General features: G+C 40.9%; 1 protein-coding gene and 1 pseudogene across 2 annotated transcripts in view; both read right to left on the bottom strand.

Annotated features, from left to right (window-relative positions):
* The window catches only part of LOC311054084 (chitinase-3-like protein 1), a gene marked incomplete at both ends in the record, with an annotated part of 78,199 nt that overhangs the window by 36,373 nt on the left and 33,543 nt on the right, over positions 1 to 8,283 (bottom strand). The gene's annotated exons all lie outside the window — the stretch shown is intronic.
* On the bottom strand, positions 3,781 to 7,829 carry LOC311054413 (acidic mammalian chitinase-like; annotated as a pseudogene). The gene is made up of 11 exons (XR_014602893.1): positions 7,705 to 7,829; positions 7,598 to 7,624; positions 7,200 to 7,404; positions 6,858 to 6,914; positions 6,594 to 6,759; positions 5,900 to 6,024; positions 5,682 to 5,805; positions 5,312 to 5,494; positions 4,796 to 4,920; positions 4,524 to 4,656; positions 3,781 to 4,101 (listed from the first exon to the last, which is right to left on the bottom strand). The product of XR_014602893.1 is annotated as an acidic mammalian chitinase-like (transcript).

Here is an 8,283-nt window from a genome sequence, read left to right as displayed (position 1 = left end):
GCTTTAAAAAGCTTTTCTGTATCCTGCTATATGCATTTAATGCTGAAAACTGCTATGGAAAAACCCAATAAACAAAGTTAAAAAAAAAAAAAAAGAGGATGTGCCTGTGAAAATATAATCCACAAAAATAATATATAGCCACAAAGTGGGGATTCTGTTAAACAATTGGTATCCCCCTTTAAGATAATCTAGTGTTGCACATTAAGCTAACCATCTAGGGGGGTGGGGGGGGGGGACTGTTTTATACCTAAAAGAAATAAAATGAAAAAATACCATTACTGCATCAAAGGTAATTGGCCAAATTGTCAAATAATATAAGAAAGAGGCAAAATGTTTGAAAATAGCAGATCTACAAGCTCGCGAGGGGTTGTTGTGAGCTTGTAGATAATAGTTTATCTATGGAACCGAGTCAAACTAAATGTATTGCCCCCACTCCTACAATTCCAAGTGCTTATAGACGGGTTTCATGTTTGTAAACATTGAGAGGATATGACCGCGCAGAGGAGGGGGAAGCCTATAGAGGGCGCCATTACCCGCAGCAGCTCTGGTCAAATGTCCATTCATAAAAGAAATGATCTTCACCGGGTTTAATGAAAGTAGATTAAATTGTGCAGTTTGTAATACCTTGTTTACTCAATAAAAATGATTTGTCGAAAGTTGGATCTGTTTGTATATAATAGCAGCATTATGCCTATTATGCCTATAATAGCAGAATTATGGCTATCTAACTCCCGAACATAACAACAGAGTGAACGGCGCTCGTTTTCGTTTCCCCCGAGCATGCGCAGATTGCGCATTCTGCTCTGTGATGACGTCGCGCGGAAATCCGTCTATTATCAGGGTGGGGGGGGTCTATTTTGGGGGTCGCGGCCTGAAAATATAGAATAACCACTGTCCTAGGTAATGGCAATTGCCACCCCACAGCATTGCATTTAACCTCATAATCAGTTCTTCCGTGTATATTTTCTCCACCTCTGAAAGTTTATAGCAGAGTAATGTGGTTTTAGGTTGGGTATCTCATTCCATGCCATCCATCTTGACATGATGTGACAGACCTTTTATGGACAGTTTTTTTTGTCTGCAATCATACATAAGTCACTTTCAAGCCCTATTTTTGGCCATGTGATTATACTTTTTTTTTTTTTAAATTCACCTTTCTCCATCTTCAGTGATGGGGCAAGTGATCTATCTATCTTTACAATTGAATTGTTACCTCTCGCCGCTGACGCCACACCCACTCCATTCATTTCAACCTCTCGCCACCCACTCCATTCATTTCAACCTCTCACCGCTGACGCCACAGCCACTCCATTCATTTCAACCTCTCGCCACCCACTCCGTTCATTTCAACCTCTCGCCGCTGGCGGCTGACGCCACAGCCACTCCATTCATTTGGACCTCTCGCCGCTGACGTCATACCCACACCATTGATTTGGACTAAACACAACAACTACATATCACATGTCACCACCACACTAGCCACAACGTGCGCCATGAATTTACGGGTGGCGTAGGGTACTTCTCATTGCTCACTACACATTTACCTCCTCGGAACATAATTAATTCTACTCACCACATTACGACCACAGCGGACGGGGAAACACTTTAGCACCGTTTACCGTGAGCACAACCGAGCGCTGACGGCCAGAGTCGAAGCAACACGAAGCGGCGGCCATTGAAATCTCTGCATCGCCACAACAACAACAGACGCACGTCCTTCGCTTCAACCCCCGCTCTTGCTTACCTTTTTCTTTGGTCATGTCTCTCATGTATCCCACCACACTCACGCTAATATGTCCATCATCTCCGTGCCATGCAAATCCCAAACAACACATTATTAGTTACCCGCGCCAGCCTCTAACAGTCACCCGACTCGGCAGTCAGTCGGGATGCCAGGTTGGGATGGCCGTTTGGAGAAAAACAAGCGCCAGAAACAAGCAAGGAGGTTCATGAAAAAACAAAAGCCACAGGGAGCAAGACGGTGGATCTATATGGGGTCTGAAGGGGTCCGCGATGTTTTGCGTGGCTCCCAGGGGGTCCGCGAGGGGGTCCGCGGACCCCCAGGGGGGTCCCCCATGTATTGTATTCTTTTTTCCCCCTTTTTTCATTTTTTTTTCATTACTTAATACATACAGACAGAGGGACACGGAGGGACCAACAAACGCAAAGCCCCGCGCAGCGGATGGGGTCTCGGGGGGCATAGCCCCCCGATACTCTAGTAAAGAATAAGAACAAAACACAATGACTGAAATAAGAAGTCCATGGTGGTGGGTGGCAATAATAATAATAAATAATAGTAATAATACAATAGTAACAATGATAATAATAATAGTTGTATAGCACTTTTTAAAACACTTTTTAAAACACTTTTTAAAACACTTTTTAAAAAGCACTCCATACAGACAAGTTCTTCAAAAAGAAAGTTAGGCTATTAAAAGGACATACAAAGAGAAAAACACTAACAGACTAACCAGGTCATAAAAGCAAGTATAAAAGAGTGTTTTGAGAAGTGATTTAAAAGGGAACAATGGACGTATTAACCTGAATTCCTCAGGCACATCATTCCAAAGTCCAGCAAAGGTCTAGACCAGGGGACTTCAACAGGGCGTCCGGGACCCCTAGGGGGTCCTCAGAGTTACTACAGGGGGGCCGCCAAATCTTTGTGTGATTGGAATGTTTTTTGTTACATTAGGCCTAACCACTTGAACCCACGCATCCCTATTCTGAGGAGAACTTTAGCCGAAAATAACTGATCAACAGAGCTTGTAGATAAGCTATTTTCGGCAAAGAGGTTTGATGTAGACGGAAAAAAGAGCAGACTAAATACAGGGTGAAAGGTCTAGTTTACTAAGTATTGAGGGTTTAACTGGTTAAATGTCTGAAAATACAAATTTAACAAGAATCCAACATGACAGTGCTGTCAAACAAGTCTATGTATGAAGCTATCTGTGAAATCTATGAAAAAGTTTGATCTGCAACGCAATTTTACACAATGATATTTCTCCAAAACAAACAAAAAAATGGTTTTGAATGGTTTTGAAGTCCACTTGCCGCAAAATGTATTTTTATCATTATTTGACCAAGATTATCAAAACTGTCGTAGAGCTTGTTGAAGATATTTACTAATACACTCTATACTTCCTCAGCACATGAATACACCAAAGTCAACAACAGTGGGTGGGGCCAATTATCACAAAACGTGCTGGATATTTTTAATTAAGCTGCTGAAATATGTCTCCAAAACGTTTTTGAAAACATAACAAAGCAGGAAGCTCCTCAAATGCAGAGATTATGTAGTAGCGCTATTAAGGGCTGCACAGAGTTCAAGCAGAACTTTAAAAGCAAGGAACACAACATGCTGTCGACATAAGAGCACAGCACTTTTTAAGGGTGATATTGTTGCTAGAAGGGGGCGTGCCGTAAATGAATGAGCATCAGTCCAGTCATCATAACACCTGTTAGTTACAGTAGGTGTAACCTGCAGGTGTTAGAAACGGTCAAAAGGCAACACTCACAACATTCAACTTTGAACAGAATCCCCACTTTGTGGCTATATTATTTGTGTGGATAATATTTTCACAGGCACATCCTCTTAACTCATGAATAAAACATGCAAAACAAGTTACGTTTATTTATGTATTTATTTATCTATTAAGTAATACAGAAAATGTTGATTAGCATTTTCCTCATAATTATACTTTCTCGAGTCTAACAAGCTCAATTGATTAAAAGCAGTGGTTCTCAAAGTATCTCAAAGAGAATCTGAGAATGAATGCAAGCAAAAATAATGCAAAGAATCTCAAGGAATAGCTCTAACATGCATATAATGATGTGCTTCCAGTCATAACACTCCAGGCCAGTCACAACACTTACAAATGTCTCGAAAAACTAAACCTACAGGACAGTTTTGGATGTGTGTAATGCCAAGTGCACAGCTGTAATAAGACACTGGGGCATCAGGCTGGGTATACACCCCATCTGCCCTGCCTGCACAGAAGGAAGCACCAGGTGCTGTTTTGGTGGTTGTAGTCGTAGTGGTGTCAGCGTGCTCTTTGGTTGGAGATGGTGTCTCTGGAGTTGTATGTGAAGGGGGAGGGAGATCTATGGAGGAATAATATTTAAAATATTCTATACATTCAATTAAATGGTTAAAAAACAAATTGAGATACATTTTAACCACATAAACCCTAGTGTCCCTATTCTAGGCATGTCATAATATGCGAACATTAGGCAAAAATAGGCAAACATTGAGGGACAATAGCTTGTAGACCTGCTACAAGCTCAAAACATGTCGCGTTGTGAGTTTGTAGATCCACTATTTTCAGCAAAGAGATTGGTGTTGAGGGGAAACAAAGTACAAACCCCTGGGGGGCCCCAGTCAAGGAGGTAAGGTTTAGGTGGTTAAGTTAAAATATCAGTCGAAACGTAAAGTTCTAACTGTTTATTATAATTGTTACACTTCAAATAAAGTGTATTATTATTATATAAAATGACATTGTTTGATGTTTAGTTAATTACAGTACCGGAATTGAGAAGAGATCTCAGGTGAGTGATGAGAGGATAGCTGCCCTGGCTGCAGAACTGTCCTGCAAAGTCATCAAGGTCCAGAGTCCATACGAACGCTCCCCCAAACATGTTGTCTTTTATGTAGCGGACCTGAGGAAGTGAGGAACAAAAAGAACAAGAAAAACACATCACATCTACTTACAAGAAATTGCAATTGGCATGGAGGAATCACAATCTGTGATTTGTAAAGGAATTGTTGCACCACAAATGTATAGAAACAGACGATCACCTTGGTCTCAATGCTGGCCTTGTTGTCAAATCCAACCCATTCATTTCCTTTGGAAGCGTATGGAACTTTCTGATTGTCAATCCACTGGTCCACTGGATAGAGGTCCCTTGAAGAAATGTGCAAATCTGAGGAATATCAAGATATACATTATGATCAATACATTAGATGCGAGATGGACAATAACTCATATGGAGCACAAACAAGAATGGGGGGTGTAGCTGGGGCCCCCCCCCAGGGGTGCTTCCAAACTGGCCAAACTACAGTACAGTCCATAACTACAGTATGTGTCACATATATGTCGACAGCTTGTTTGCCGTTTGTCTCTCATCGCATGTATATCAAGAGCCTGATTGTTTTGCATGTATGTAAACAGCCTGTCTGTGTCGCTTGTTTACAGCCTCTTTGTGTCGCATGTACAGTATTGTACATCTACAGTATGTCGACACGTTCAAGGTGCTGTTTGACAGCATCTAATAACAATAGTTTGCCGATTGTGTTGTTCATGCATTTCTTTACCTCAGAGTAGGACCAGAGGCCACTCTCTCTGGTGAGGGGCCCTGCAGTAGCAGGGCCACTGACAGAAGCCCCAACACCGGTGGATTCAGAGGAGAGGTGAAACGTTCGCCCATAGGTTCCAACCCCCAAGTTGAGCTTCTCCACAGGCGCTCCCTGATCACGCCAATACTTCATGGCAAAGTCCTTCAGGGGAGCAAAAGAGTTGCGTGGAAAGGAGGAAAAAGGGTTAGTGTTAAAATTGACGATCTACAAGCTCACAATGTGTCGTGATGCAGCGCCTTGTCAGCTGGTAGATCAGCTATTTCCGTACTACGGCTCAAGTCGGCTCATATTTAGATGAATAGAAACACAAGCAAAGATGAATTCTCACTGTATTGAAGCAAACGTTGTCTCCAGTGTCTTGGGACCCCTTGTACAAAGGACTGTTATGGCCTGTGACGTTCTCCCAGGAGCCATGAAAGTCATACGTCATCACGTTGATCATGTCCAGGTACCTGACGAAATGGAAGTGAGATGTGAGTTCACCCACATCCAGACTTGGCCATCAAAATTCTACCAACATTGAATCTTTTCATCTCTCATACATACTTAGAAATCTCTGCTATTTCATAACCAGTGTCGATGGTTCCTTTCCCAGCTGCCACTGCAGCAGTAAGCATTAGTCTGGGGCGACCAGTGGCTGCTCCCTCTGTCTCATAGGCCTGTCGCAGTTCCTAAGGTGTATACACACACTGTGTTATAAATTAAACAAGACTAGTGACACGATTAATCCATAAGTGAATGAATTTACAGTATTTACAACAGTATTTACAAATGTGAATGATTTATCTACGATGAAAAGTTTTGTTTTTGACAGCTGCATACCTATTTCAAAGTAAACAATTCCAAGAAGTCATTCACCATACTTTATTTTTTAAATGTTTTTAACTTAATTTTATGGTTTAAATTAATCATATGGATTAACCACTTAAACCACTTAGTTGACTTAGTTCTCACTTAGTTCTCCCAAGGGTCAGGCCCCCACCTGTTTTCCATCTACACCAAATCTTATCTATTCACCGATAATAATAGATCTACAAGTTTACAACACATCGCAAGACAACACGTTATGAGCTTTTTGATGGGCTGTTTTCTATTTTTGCCGAATGTGATGATGACAATGGAACAATGGATAAACGACAAAATATTGGCACACTAACCGATTGTGAAAATAGTCTTTACACAGTATAATGAAGACATTTGTATGTTCCTGATGGTGGTTGAAGTGAACTGTGGATCTGACCTTGCATAACAAGGTGAACTTCTGTTTGTCCCCCACTGGGCTGCCTCGTGCTCCTGGATATTCCCAGTCCAGGTCTAGACCATCAAAACCATATTTTCTCAGCAGAGTGATGGAGGACTGGATAAACATATTTCTATTGCCTGGGGTTGACACCATTCTGCTGAATCTGGAACATAAATACATAGGCTAGATAAAGGTTGTCAACAGGGCGCATCATTCATATTTCAAACCCAGATTATATGTGGAGTACATCAAGTATCTCACTTTTGGGAGCCAAAATTCCATCCACCAACCGCCAACAGGGTTTTGAGATCAGGATTCCTATGAGAAGATACAAGCAGCAATGGTTATCTTCCACGGCAATTTATAATTACATTTTCATTACAACATTTAATGTTCCCCATTATGGTGGGGGAAAGGACCAACCTCTCTTTGTCATGCCCAAAGTTTGGGAATGACATTATTGGTTTTCATAAGATACATTTTTCAAATTGATCATCAATGTTTCAAGCATTGTGAGCATTGTGATTATAAAAAGGGCTAAAGGGGATAATTAATTCAATTGTTTAACTGCTCAAATTAATAATTGTGCAGGAAAAGACAAACCTATCTTTAAGTCCATTAAAGAACTTATATAGTGTCTCGTCATTCCATTCAAAGGTGACCAGCTCATTGGCATCATTAATCTGAGCAAAGGCATAGAATAGGTGGGTGCAGAGGTTGGGATCGATGTTAGCAGGTAAAAACTTCCCCTGTCCAGGTCTGTATTGGGCCCAGTTGGTGAAGTAACAGCCCAGCCTGGACGAAGAGCCTGAAACAGTGAAACAATGAAACAAGCGTTTGTGCATGTGTGTGTGCGTGCGTCGGTGGCTTGCATGTGTGCAACAAATCTTTGTTGATGTAGAAGTTTAAGGATGGTAAACATGTTATCAAAATAAAGATTGTATATTTAAACATTCCATTTAATCATCTAATAACCATCTAATAACATGTAGTAGCCTCACCTAAACTGCCCAGACTGATGCACAGACCTTCAAAGGTAGAAAGATTCAGAGATTAGAGTTAGATTTTAAGAATATTTATGAGTCTGTTAAATGTATAAATGCCTTACCTGCAAGCAGAATGAGCTTGTTCATGGTGCTTTTGAGAGAATGAGTTGCTGATCAGTCCAGTGGTTTGCAAGATTAGCTCCCAATACACAGATTAGCTCCAGGTACACAGACACACAAACACGCTACAGTATATGGCTTGCTGCCTACAGAGTGATAAAACAAATAGAGGAAGTGTAAAAAAGGGAAATGTTCTTCAAAGAACTCATCATGACAATGAGTAACAAAAACAAATGAAAGTACGTCACTTCAAGCTGGTTGCCACACAGCTGCAACATCCAATCCAACAGCCAAAACAACATTAGTCACTAAAATACAGTACAGTAGGCCTAAAGAATAAAGAATGCACAATGCAGTAAATCATTCTAGTTCAATGATCAAACTTAAATTAACATAACCATAAATGTTACACATCTTTCAAGTCAGTTGCCCTGCTTTCATTAAGAAGCACAATCCATTGACGAAAGCACAATGGTATACTCAAGCAATGACTTTGTTGCCATTACGTTTGAGCAAATCCCTTCAGGATTTGTTGTGTAAGAGAAATTATATGGTCTATATACAGACAGTAATTGAAATTA

Source organism: Gymnoscopelus microlampas, assembly GCF_963454915.1.
Source record: "Gymnoscopelus microlampas genome assembly, chromosome: 10".
Classification (NCBI taxonomy): Eukaryota; Metazoa; Chordata; class Actinopteri; order Myctophiformes; family Myctophidae; genus Gymnoscopelus; species Gymnoscopelus microlampas.
Note: the sequence above shows the minus strand (reverse complement) of the source record. Positions and strands in the feature narration are given on the sequence as shown.